A 13271-nucleotide genomic window follows, 5' to 3' on the forward strand; every position below is an offset into this window, starting at 1 on the left:
TGAAAGTGCGCCCCCTCTGAGAGCTGAGACCACTGACCTCCACTGACCTCGTTTGTTTTTGTTTCCTCGTGTGATGATAAATATCATTCAATCTATAGTTATTGGACGTACACGTTGTGTACACGTTGTATTACCGCCCTAAGCAGTTTGTTTTTAAAAACAAGTAAATAATCATTACTCGCCGTTCTATTTGATCTTGTGCATTTCCCAAATCACGTAATAAATTGAAACGCCCTCAATTGAGCTGAGGCCACTGATTATGTAATCACCCGAGTGTTTTGAATTTTGATTTATACACTACAGCGTGTGAGCCGGTTAGTAATATTAATGAAGTGACACACTGATGCACGGCGTTTCTAGCACTTGTACATGTACATGTCACTTGCTGAATACGTAGCCTATAGGCCTACTCATAGTATTTAAAATCTATGGCCTACTAGAAGAGTTTAGGTCTATCAAAAGAATGATTGAATGATTTTGGAGATTATCCCCGGAGATTATCAAGGGCTGTGTAATAATTCTGAGCCGGGGGAGGGTTTTTTTGCACATAGGCCCTATTCATGGTAGGCCTACGCCTATTAAATAAAATGCTCTAAAAAGGCTTAGGATATTAAACAGTACGTTACCGGGGGTAAAATTTCCGAATGGCCCGCCAAATATCGCCCCCCCTCAGCCTGCCAAAAATCGCTTGCACCCCCCTCTCGGTCCGCCAAAAATTCTTAGCCCCCCCCCCCCCCACCCCTCTTGCACATGCCAATGATTTGCGGGTATCATGCGGTATGGCTTATTATGTTGAGAGCGCGGCGAGCAGGAAAATTTGCATATTAAAGCGTTTCCGTACTGTTTTTCGAAGCCTTTTTAGAGCGTTTTATTTAAAACGCACCCCATGGATGTGTGCCAAAATCGCTTCCCCCCTCTCGGCTGGCCAAAATTGCTTGTCCCCCCCTGCGGCTCGCCAAAAAATTCTTGCCCTCCCCCAGGGATCATAACTATTGCACAGCCCCTAATGATTTCAAAAGAGAAATAGGCCTACAGCAATTTTATGAAAACAAAACAAATATACAGATAGATAGCCGTAAACGAAATGGGACATCTATTGCATTGATTTTTCTTGCACAACTTTTATTTATTCATCTAATAATTAATTAGTTAATTAATGAATGAATGTATGAATAAATTACATAATTAATTAATTAATTAATTAATTAATTAATTAATAATAAATAAATTTATATATTTATTTATTTATTTATTTATTAATTTAATTAATTAATTAATTAATAATTAATTATTTAATTTTAAATTAATTAATTTATTCATTTATTAATTTATTTATTTGCTTGTTTATTTATTTATTTAATTTAGGCCTATTGAAGTAACTCAGCTCTTAAACATTTCACGTACTCACTTGCAACGGCTCAACGAATTAATTGATACATCAATTCTTCAAGTTATCAATCAAACAATAACAATATTAATAATTATATAATAGTCAATTTCGATCAATAGACTTATCAAACCATCAAACAATGAAACAATGAACTGATCGACCAATCAAGTTGTCGATCAATTTTAATTTTATGACTTGTGATGACGTGAGACTAAATGACTGACAGATTGACTGATTGATATGTTGATGTGTGGGTTGATTGATTGATGAATTGATTGATTGATTGATTGATTGATTGATTGATGATTGATTGTTGGAATAAAGTGTGAAGGTATAACAGGTAAATGAATGAATGCAAGAGTAATTGAGAGGAGGGAGTTGATTGGTTGATTGATTTACTGACCATATATTATTTCACACAATATTATTTTGTAAGATGGATGATTACTGAATCATTATATCAATGTGTTTTTCATTATTAGACACATTAACATAATGCACTTTTGATAATACATTAAACAAACTTTCAAAAGTTATGCAAATCGGATAAAAAATTTTAAAAACAACGTTTTTTTAAATTTTCAAACGCGTTTTTACACATTTCATTTTTTTTTCACCATATTTCGACCTGAAATAAAATGTAGCTCCAAAAGTATACCCACCATAAAAGGCCTTAAACTTTGCATATATTGTCTTTAGACTATTTTCTACTGCATGCACCTACAATCAAATTAATCTTTCTGGGACAATTATAAAAATATTTGGTCAAATTTACAAAATTTTAATAATTTAAATAATATTGTTCATGATATAATTAATTGGGTTGTTTAGTCATCAGAATGAGATTAATTTTAAGTGAGTGAGTGATGAAGTGAGTATAAATGTTAGTGATTAAATAATAAATAAATAAATAAATAAATTAATTAATTAATATTAATTAATTAATTAATTAATTAATTAATTAATTAATTAATAATTAAGTAAGTAATTAATAATAAATAAATAATAAATTATAGTACACACAAGTTATTGTAATATATTTTTCTGTTTCAAAATATTTATTTAAATTTATTTGATTATTTTCTAACTTAAATATTTTCTTTAGAGCAAAGACAAATATTTTCCCTTTTCTCTAGTAGAGCTGTCTCCAATTTGAGCCCAAAATAAAACTCTGCTTCTTTTATTATTGATTTAATTTCACGATTTATTCATTGAGCAATATCAAGGATTAAAATCACACGTCTCACAGCAGATAGTTACTTGGCGTAGTGGTCGTACGCTGTGCCTTTCAACCGAGAGGTACCGAGATCGATTTCCCGCCTCCGCCTACTATTTTGTTCAAGACTGGAAAGAATGAAGCTTATTTGACTTTACAACACTAAATTATTCATGGCTTACCCTACCTGGTGGTGTAAAGTGCTACTGGTAAACATGAATATGAATTTATAACACAATGGCTAATTTAAATAAGAATGCGGCCTCATGCTAATTAGGGAGTGCCTCTTCCTATCAATTATTCCATGCCGTAAGTCCTTGGAAGACATGCATGATTTCACATTTGGCTGTCCAGTATTGCCAAGATTACAATAGGCTACACCTGGTATACAAATGACATGTCCTTGATGCTTTCTGTTGATGCAATACCCAGTTAAAGTTATTACATAACCTTGTTCCACTAATTTCTTGGAGTAGTGTAGTATATCGTGTGTAATCAATAAATATGATCAACAAACGCATTTCTGGCACAGTGACTTGTAGCGTAGTGGTCAAGTAAAAGGTAATAATTATGGAAATAAATCTGTCGTATAAAACTGAACGCAGCACAATCAAATCTCAAATACTAAAATATATAATGTATTTAATGTATTATGTGATGTAAATGTTTTACTTTATATGGCATGAACATTTCTGTATTGACTTTTTCTTTGAAAAAAGATGGGAGGATTTATTACATGGGTTGTCAATTAGGGGCTGTGCAATAATTATAAGTCCTGGGGCTGGGGGGCAAGCAATTTTTGGCACACATTCATGGAGCACCTTTTAAATAAAACGCTCTAAAAGGGCTTAGGAAAACAGTGCAGAAACGCTTAAATATGCAAATTTTCCTGATCACTGCGCTCGCCCTTGCCCCCCTCTTGCCCCCCCCCCCCATGGGATGGTGACTGCCCCGACATTTAAGACTTTTTTGTGTTTCTGACCAAATTTACATTATATTTTGCCATTTTAACCTAAAAAGTGCCAATTTTTGTGAGCTTCGCGCGAATTTAATCACTTTCTGTATCATATTTCACCAGTTTAGCTTCAATATGGCAAAATTTTTCAAAAGCATTTCGTCGGGTGTATTACATAGTGACGGATGTTAAACTTCGCCAGAAAAAAAGTTTTTGAGTTAGACGCGATCAAAGAGTACGCCGATTTGTGATCAACCATAGCAGAACACTGTCAAGTAAAATCCTTCAAAAGTTGCTGTATTTTAAAAAACTAGTATCTAAAGTATCTTTAAACATCTATCACATGAAGAATTATTCGCTATTAAATCAGTAAAATGATTACAAAGTTATACGTCAGTATGTAAAAACGTGAAAACGCTGCACACTAACATCCGTCACACATCCGTCACTATGTCTTGCGCCAATATCGCGCACGCTAATCTGGTCTCTCGTGTTGATCTATGGACATCCGTCACTATGTCTTGCACAAAAAGTCGGATCAAGAAAGGACTTCGAAGCATCCGTCGGTTCTTTACGCTTATTATTAAACGCTTTTTTCATGATAAAACCGACTCGTCACGAGTGCCCACGACATACATGGCATATTGTATTTGAGTATTTACTCCTGATCTTACTAGTACTCACTCTCATGATATAGCTAATCACACAAGCTGTAACTTCTTTTTACAAAACGTAAATGATTGTATTCAGTTTTTACCAATTTACACTGTATTATCTGTAAATTTGGAGCCGCCTCTAAACGCCTCTGAACATATTTTGATCATCTTTCAATAACCTACTCATTAAAAAGGATCATATTTTCATTTTTTATTACTTAATCAGCCCTTTTATATTGTAAAGCTTTGAAATAATGTCTCTAAATAATTGTCGAATCAACTCGAACCATTAAAAATTTATTAAAACTGATATTTTACTAAAATAATGATCCATTGAATATCTGCTCTACGTAAAAGTTTTTGGTTTATACCCAGTTATCAACATCCGTCAAGAAATCATGTAGGTTTCAATGAACAATATTGAATTACGTACGTTCAAATTGAAAAATAATGTTTTTACATAGTGACGGATGTGACAGATACGCCATACAATTTAGTTGTTTTTCCGAATAAACGGCGTTTTACATAGTGACGGATGTTTAGATACGCCACTATGTAAAACGCCGGGTAATGTAATATCTCAGCATCCGTCATTTGCATAATTAATTAACTAATTAATTATGCAAACTTGAGCTTCAAATCTTGGTAATATTATACTACTCACTATTTAAAATACATTGGCCAATTTTCATAAAAATGACAAAAATCAACATACGTCATTATGTAATACACCCGACGATTTGTAACAGTTAACTTGCCCCCTTAAAATTTGTCTTGCCCCCCCCCCCTGAAAAAGTGCTGGCTACGCCACTAGCAACATGTATCTAGACAAGTAAAGGTTTGTAAATTGGGATCCCAAAAATTTGGCATGCGCAAGGAACGGGGGCAAAGAATTTTTGGCAGGCCGAGAGGGGGGGGGGCAAGTGATATTTGGTGGCCGAAAGAGGGGAGCAAGCGATTTTTGGCGAGCCGTTTGGGGGGGGGGGGTGAATTATTGCACAGCCACATACATGTAGAGAGAATACAAGTAGGTATATCTACAGTGTAACATGAGCAGATGACGTGTGTTTGTCCACTTATAACTTCAAGACATGCCATTTGTCATTTTTAAATGATTTTTATATAAATTTAACATCAATTCGCCTGTTTGCAAACATGTTGAAAAATTTACACTCATTGACATAAACGCACACTGACACCGTGACACACATTAAACTTTTTAGTAATAAGACCAAGGAAGTGTCTACTCTCACTTCCCTGGTTAAGACAAAACTGACTGTTTGACACAGACGTACCCGAAACCGTGACACACATTCAACTTTTTAGTAGGCCTAATAGACAACAAGACCAGGGAAGTGTCTACTCTCACTTCCCTGGTTACGACCAAACTGACCAAAGTAATAACATGGATTTGATAATTAAAATTCCACTATCATATTCCATCATAATACTAATCATAACACTGTGCGCGAAGTAAGCATCACAGCTACAAAACAAACAGAGTTGATTAAGTTGTGTCAAGTTGGGTCTTGATCATTGAGAGACGCGTTTCATAGTAAGGCCTAAAAAAAAATTGTTTGATTGGCGTAACCCGACCTACCCTAAAATTAGGCCCGACCCTAACTTTTTTTCATTGTTTTTTTGCAAAAAAAAATAATAAAATTTAAAAAAATAAATTAAAATAAATCAATTTAAAAAAAAAGAAGAAAAAAGTTCCAAAGCCTTTATCAAACGAAATTTACAGCTTAAAAAGTAAAAAAAAAAAAAAAAAAATCCCGACCTACCTACCCTAAATTTGTTTTTTATGTTACGCCAATCAAAAAAATTTTTTTAGGCCTAATTTAAAAGGTCATGGCAGGTATATGGGTAACGGGTGTTGGGTATTTATAGGCCTATCACGAGAACCGCCCGACCCGAGAACCGCGAAATCAAGTACAGTTATATTTTCATTCCGGGCTACAAAGTCCATAAAAAATTACAAAAAGATTGGGAAGCCCTGAATGAAGTAGGGATAGCTTTGGGCAAAAAATGGTATGCTGTGGATATTTTGGTACTGTTCATGTGCTGCATAACACTCTACATTTTTAGTACAAGGATATAATATATCCAGTGAACATTGTAACACCGGTTAAATTATGATGTGGACAACTACCTGGGTTAAATTGAGGTTAATTAACCAACTAAGAACACTTTCTTTGTGCTCATTCTACTTCCAAAGTAAAAAGGTAGTATCAGCTGCTAATTAAAAAACATACACTGCGTTTTGTCTTGGGAAGGCAGTATTGTAATGCAGTATTTACGTTTTCCTAAATGTGGTTATGAAAAATTGACCAATATTAGATGTAATTGCTTAAGTGTAGATGAGTTGACTTCTGACGTCAATGCCAGGCTGTATGCGCACGCATCATCCCATTTTCCATAGTTTTTTGCCTGATAGTGTGCTCGTGCATCATATTTTGTTCAGGGCTTTTTTTAAAACTCCCGCCATATCACAATAAGACTATTGAACAGTGTAGTGGTTGCATGGGATTCACTCAAGCACTAAGATATACCAGTCCCTTGCCTTTGTTGATAAACATTGAGGTTACCTCATCTATATGACACCCGTTTATTATCCATAAAACTTCATATCCAATAAGATTTTCCAAAACGTTTGATATTTACAGCAACAATGATGAACAGTAAGCAGAGTTGAAGGAAACTTGAAAAAAATCGTGTGATATCTGTTTCATTTTTCCAAAAGATATCTGTGTCAAGAGCAACAAGGAAAAGAGATGACCAGTGTGCAGATCGACAAGGAAACTTGTAAAATCATGTGATTTTTGTTTCACTTTGGTTTCATTTTGTCTATAGACATGATATGTAACCAAAGTTGGGATTAACACAAATTTCCTTGTTATAGAGGAGAGGAAGCTTGCTGAAATGAAAATGTAACTCTTTCGAATATTAATATTGAACTATAATCTAGTCAACTGGACTTACTACCGGACTTACTATTTTTGAGTGGGAAATTTTCACGTCCAATCCTGAACGCATCATCAGCCCTACTGATCATCTAGTGGTAAAAGTTCATTGACCTGTGAAACGGATGTTGTAGTAGTTTTACCACCAGATGATCAGTAGGGCTGATGATGCGTTCAGGATTGAACGTGAAAATTTCCCACTCAAAAATAGTAAGTCCAGTTGACTAGATTATAGTTCAATATTAATATTGTTTACTACCTGGATGAATGATAATCTTCACAAACGAACTCTTTCGAATCGAAAGAATATTTGAAAGATTCATTTTCAGTTATGACAGATGTTCTGTGGATATACAGTTTGATTCAATGTTCAATGTTGATTCGAAAGTTTATTTTGGCAAGTATAATCAATGAAACATGTCAATCAAAAATAGAGTTTCATTTTAAAAGTACTGTAATTTCTGGGGCGATTTGATGACATAAAGAAGATAAATTAAGTACAAAATAATACGTTTTCAGATTTTATTTAACCATTTGTAGTAATCATGGTAATTAAGTTATAGATTAAAAATAAACCAGTTGCATTAAGAGGTACAAGACAATACAAATTGCACTAACTTGTAAATTAGGTATCTGTTTTTTAAATTGCTAATGTCTAACAACTGTTATGTCTAGCGGAGCAATTTGAGACCAGTGTCGATGAAATCGGACCATTAGTAAAGTTTGACATTCAGTGTTAGACTTGATCCACCAGTCCTTCAACTGCTTACGCACGGTCATATGGTAGAAACGGCCATTTTATTCCGCCATTTTGAATTGTTTCGAGGTCGGGGCCAAGGGACTCAGGCTAATTCAGTGTAAAGATTTTTTGACATTTGACCTATTCGACTTATGACCCCTGAACTAAGCACCGTATAACAATATGACAATTGACCTTTTTTTATTATTATAGGTGAGAGGTACATTACAACATGACCTTCGAACCCTCGTACCCGGGCATATAAATAATGGAACCAATCGTATTTTCATCATTTGAAGCCCGGTCCTGACTCCACATCGCAGCGCGATGCAATGCTATAAAAACTGTAATCTGAGCCAGGTTTTTACGAGCTCAGCGGTGAAAATTCTCATCGCGCGGTGGTAATTTCGGTCCGCGATGGAGTTGAACAATGTTCAACATTTTCGCATTGCGCTGCGATATCGCAGCCGTGCACGCTTCTGATTGGCTGCTGGAAAATCAAGGTCAGTAGAATGACTTTAAAAGGAGATACAGAGCCCACATGCTTTTAAAACATCGCAACATCGCGCGATGAAATTAAAATGTAGGCCTACATTTTAATTTCATCGCGCGATCCTGCGATGTTTGAAAAGCATCGCAGCATCGCATCGCGCTGCGAAGTGGAGTCAGAATCGGGCTTAAGGCCAGTGTAATGGTAGAGAACATGGACCTTTTCGAGCATCATTATTTCTGAATTGTATGTCAAAAGTATATAAAACTATACATTTTCGGAAAGGAAATGAGTCAAGGAATCCCATGGTGACGTCACATTTGTTCAAAAATCTCGAGTTTTTGAAAAAAATCACAAAAATTCACTTTTTTACCCCAATTTTTTTGTGACAACTTAGAAAAAAATCCGTTCGGAGTAAAAAAAAATCAGTTAGCTTTTCATAAAGAAGAGACATGAACTTAGGGAAGATTTTTTTATTTTTTGAAATTCGTCTCTTTTTTCGAAATATTGAAAAAAACATGTGAAAAAAGCAATTTTGTCAATCTATTAAACTAAAAATTGCACAGAATGGTGTATATTTTTGTTTAAAACAAATATTTTGAAAAAATGAGAAAACCTTCCCTAGGCTTTGATGTACTCTAAACGATAGTGCAAAAAGTTTACCTTTTGCTTGCATATTTTTCGAGTTATCTTGTCACAAAAATCGTGCAATATTGTCAAAAGTGAACTCTGACAAATCGACGTTTTAGTAAAAAAATGTCAAAATTATGCACAAAACGTCCTAATATTTTAAAACGGTAAGACTTTCACGCTTGTAAAAGCTGTATCTGGTGCATGATCTAAATATGCATCTTTGTGCACCAATAAATCTACAATGTCTTCTTTCAGTGCGCCAAAATTCAAAATAATTAAAAAATCTAAGTGGCATTTTGACTGCAAATTTTTGTTTTGTTTACACCACATTTGCTGGCGTGAACAACAAACCGAATGCGCCTAGACTGCGTTGGACATACGCGCAGAGTTGCGCCGCGTCACGCTAAGCGAATCGCGCGCGTAATAAAAATATTTCGCATTCGCGCATTTCTGACTCATTATTTCCCGCCAATTTACTAAGCTGTCTTGAGCCATGTGACTTTTTAGAGTTGAAAAGAGTGAAACAAATCAAGCAAAAATACGAGTAAATATTAGCAAGTTGTATTTTATCAGTTTCAAGTGAAAGAATACATCTTAGTGTTGATAAATATCAAGAAATCTCAAATTCGGGCGTGAACGAATGTGTCTTCCATTACTCTGGCCTTAAGAGATTAGCTTCATTTTATTTTCGTAGCAAAATAACACCCCCGAATACATGAAAGCATGTACCAACATAGGAAGAGCATGGTTGCAAAACCCCGTACATCCACTTGCCCAATTTTCAGAACACATCAAAAATCATTTAAAAAATCACTGATATAATGGTGTTTTCAACAAAAGCAACTGCTTTGGTTGGAAACCACCATACAGTCAGCTACCTGCACAACCGATTCTTTTGTTCTGCAAGGCTCACTCAGTCATTTAATGAGGCAATACAAACGATCGAAATTGGTGTTGAAATGAGCAAAATTTTGAGTTACACCTTTTCAGTGTAAAATTTTTTTCTCAGCCAAATGAAAAGCAATAATTTTCATTTTTTCAGTAAATGGCTGGAAAAACTATAATGCTTGATACTGATTTTTTTTAAAAATCCTGGTGTTAAACTTAGGCCTGAAATTTAGTCATTTAGTGTAAGATATTCGATTTTTATAGGCTTCAGCTCGGCCCGCGAGCTTTTTCTTTGATCAACCTTTTAGCTTTTCAAAGTAATATAGTTCGCTAATGAAGGATTTTCCCCAACTTTCTAAAGCACATCACCGTGAGCTATATATCATAGTTTTGTCAGAATTTCCGTTTTGATTTCACCATCTTTCACTGTCGGCTGAAATTTTTTTTTTATTTACACGTGAAATCTAAAGGCTAGTACTAGCATTGTGGATCGATATCCCTGGGTTTAATAGGAATACCGGCATGGCTATAGTGTTGCCAGAACTTCAATATAGCAAAGAAATTCCCAGACCTATAGCGCTCCTACTGATCATGTTTAACCAGAACACCCAATTGGGGATTTAATCGCTGGTCGGGCAATTTGCTTTCAATGAAAAATTGACCTGGATAACAACAAAGGAAATATCGACTATTTCAGCTGGTTGCTCTCGAGATAAAAGTACTCACCATTGCCTACTTTTACTTAGTTTGACATTTTCGGACCATGAATCGAAAAAGGGTAAAACAAAAACGGAAATTCTGACAAAACTATAACATATAGACCCACACGATGTGCTTTACAGAGGTGGGAAATATCTTTCTTTAGCAAACTATGTTAGTTTGAGACGCTAAAACATGAATTCCGTAAAAAGCTCGCAGGCGAATTCAAGGCCTATAAAAATCAAAAATATCACACTAAAAGACACAATTTGATGCTTAATTTTAACACCAGGATTTAAAAAAATGTATATTCAAGCACCAAGTTTTTAACTGACATTACTGAAGAAAAAAAATATTGCTTTATATTTGACCGAGAAAATTAATTTCATAGCAAAAGGTGTATCTCTGAATTGTGCTGATTTTTACATGTATCGATCGACTTTTAGCGCGACTAAGCATTTCTAAAGAATTGGTTGTCCAGGCGGCAGACTGCATATATGAGTGATATTTTTGATGATATTTTGATGTGTTCTCTAAATTGGGCAAGTGGATGTACGGGGTTTTGCAACCATGCTCTTCATATTAAATGCAAGTTGATAAATGAATATTTTTAAGAATGATGATTGGATCATATTATTAGTTTTGGTTTTGAGAGCGCTATTCAGAATATTAAAATTATTTCCGGAACAAAGTCGGCTTGTAAAATTTATGTCGGGCTTGTCACTTTTTAGAGCTACAAGCCCGACTGGCCAGTGTCTCAAAATGTTAAGGTCCAGTTCTGGCCAGCATGCGAGGTAGAAGGTAGTTCGCTTGCAAGAATTTATTATTTGGGAATAGGTAATTTCCCAGGAAACACAAAACGTTTCACAGAAAACTTTTTATTGTCGAGTTATATAAAACGTTCCAAAAACTTTTTTGAAAACTCAGCTGAAAACTGGATTCATAACCATGGTAACGTTTTAAGAATATGCGTGTGTTTGCTGGGTAATCATGTCAATTGAAAATCTGTTTTTAAGCACAGTTTTGGGTTAAAGTCATATTATAACATTTGCTGAGGAGAACGCCCTCAAAATGTTTTTTAATTCAGGTTTTTGCACGATTGTAATGTACTTTAGTAAATAAAGATTCTCAGCAAAAATCAAGACTTCAGGTGCTGTAGTTTTGTCAAAATCCGAGATTTTGAATAAACCGCCGGAACCGGCGTTTTATTATTACGATGGAAATATTAGTCGAACGCGTATTCGATGTCAACACACCCCTACGTACACGGCGTGCGGGACCCCCCCCTCACACACATGCCAGAGGATCGTACCATATTACAACCGCCGGAGTAACATGCATTGGCGCTAGTAGTAAATTCCAATTTTCTTTGCTTTACCTCACTTGTTCGGCTCAAAATTAAAAGAGGACATATCTGACAGCAAATGCTAACATTTTATTGAAAATGAATACTAATCTATTTTTAAAGAAATGTTATAATATGGCTGTAAGTCATGGGACGGGGTCCGATTACTAAAAGTCGTTGGTTAATTATCATGTGTGGATAATGGATTAGAAAATAAAATATCCATATAGATATGCAAAATTATATTTATTTACAGAAATTGGCTGGACATAGACATAATAGATAATAACATGATTGTATCAGTAAAGAGATTCATTCGGTAGGAATGTTGAGATCATACAATAATACTTTTGCTAGCCAAATCCAATGAAATACTACTCACGAATCTGAGCTTTCGCGATCGCCATCTTGGCTGATGGCTTGATCACAGATAAACAGTTGAAAGAGTCTAAAGATCTGCTTATAATGGGAGCAGATAAAGGTAGATGCACTGTAGTTCAAACAACAACCGAGTATGAAAAAAGTGCATGCCATGTTAAGTGATGAGCACATGTACACATACGAAAAGCTTAAGAAAGATCCGACCCAAATGTACAAACGCAAATTGTTAGAGAATTTAAAGAGGTTGCAAGAAGAGAAAAAGTTCGACAAGGGTCAATATAGATTGCTGCATCCTACCTCAGAGAGCGTTCCGAGACTATACTGTAATACTAAAATCCACAAGGAAGGAAATACTATCAGGCCTATTGTGGATTTTACTGGCTCGTCGGGCTACCAAACTTCGAAAGCTCTCGCGGAAATTCTGGGCCTCTTAGTTGGTAACCACAGTGGTTGGTAACACAGAGCGTCCTGTTGTTAATTCTAAGCAGCTGGCTGAAGAGATGACAGGAGTACTTATTGTGGGAAATGACATATTCAATTCACATGACGTGGTGTCATTACGAACACGCCCATTGACAAGTCACTCAACATCATCAAAGATAGGTTGGAAAAAGGCACTACGCTCAATTCAAGAACAAATCTCACCCCTGACGACATCATACAGCTTCTCCAATTTGTTTAACCACGACATACTTCAGCTTCCGTGGATCGATATATCGCCAGGTTTTCGAGCCCGCGATGGGCAGTCCTGTCAGTCCAATTGTAGCAAACCTTTTCATGGAATCCGAATGGTTGGAGCAGGAAGCAATAACAACTGCGCCCCTATATTGCAAGCCCAAGCTATGGAGAAGGTATGTCGATGACATTTTGGAAATTATCAATAAAGACCCTACGCAAAAGCTCACTGACCACCTCA

Source organism: Amphiura filiformis, chromosome 19 (assembly GCF_039555335.1).
Source record: "Amphiura filiformis chromosome 19, Afil_fr2py, whole genome shotgun sequence".
In the NCBI taxonomy this organism is placed as follows: domain Eukaryota; kingdom Metazoa; phylum Echinodermata; class Ophiuroidea; order Amphilepidida; family Amphiuridae; genus Amphiura; species Amphiura filiformis.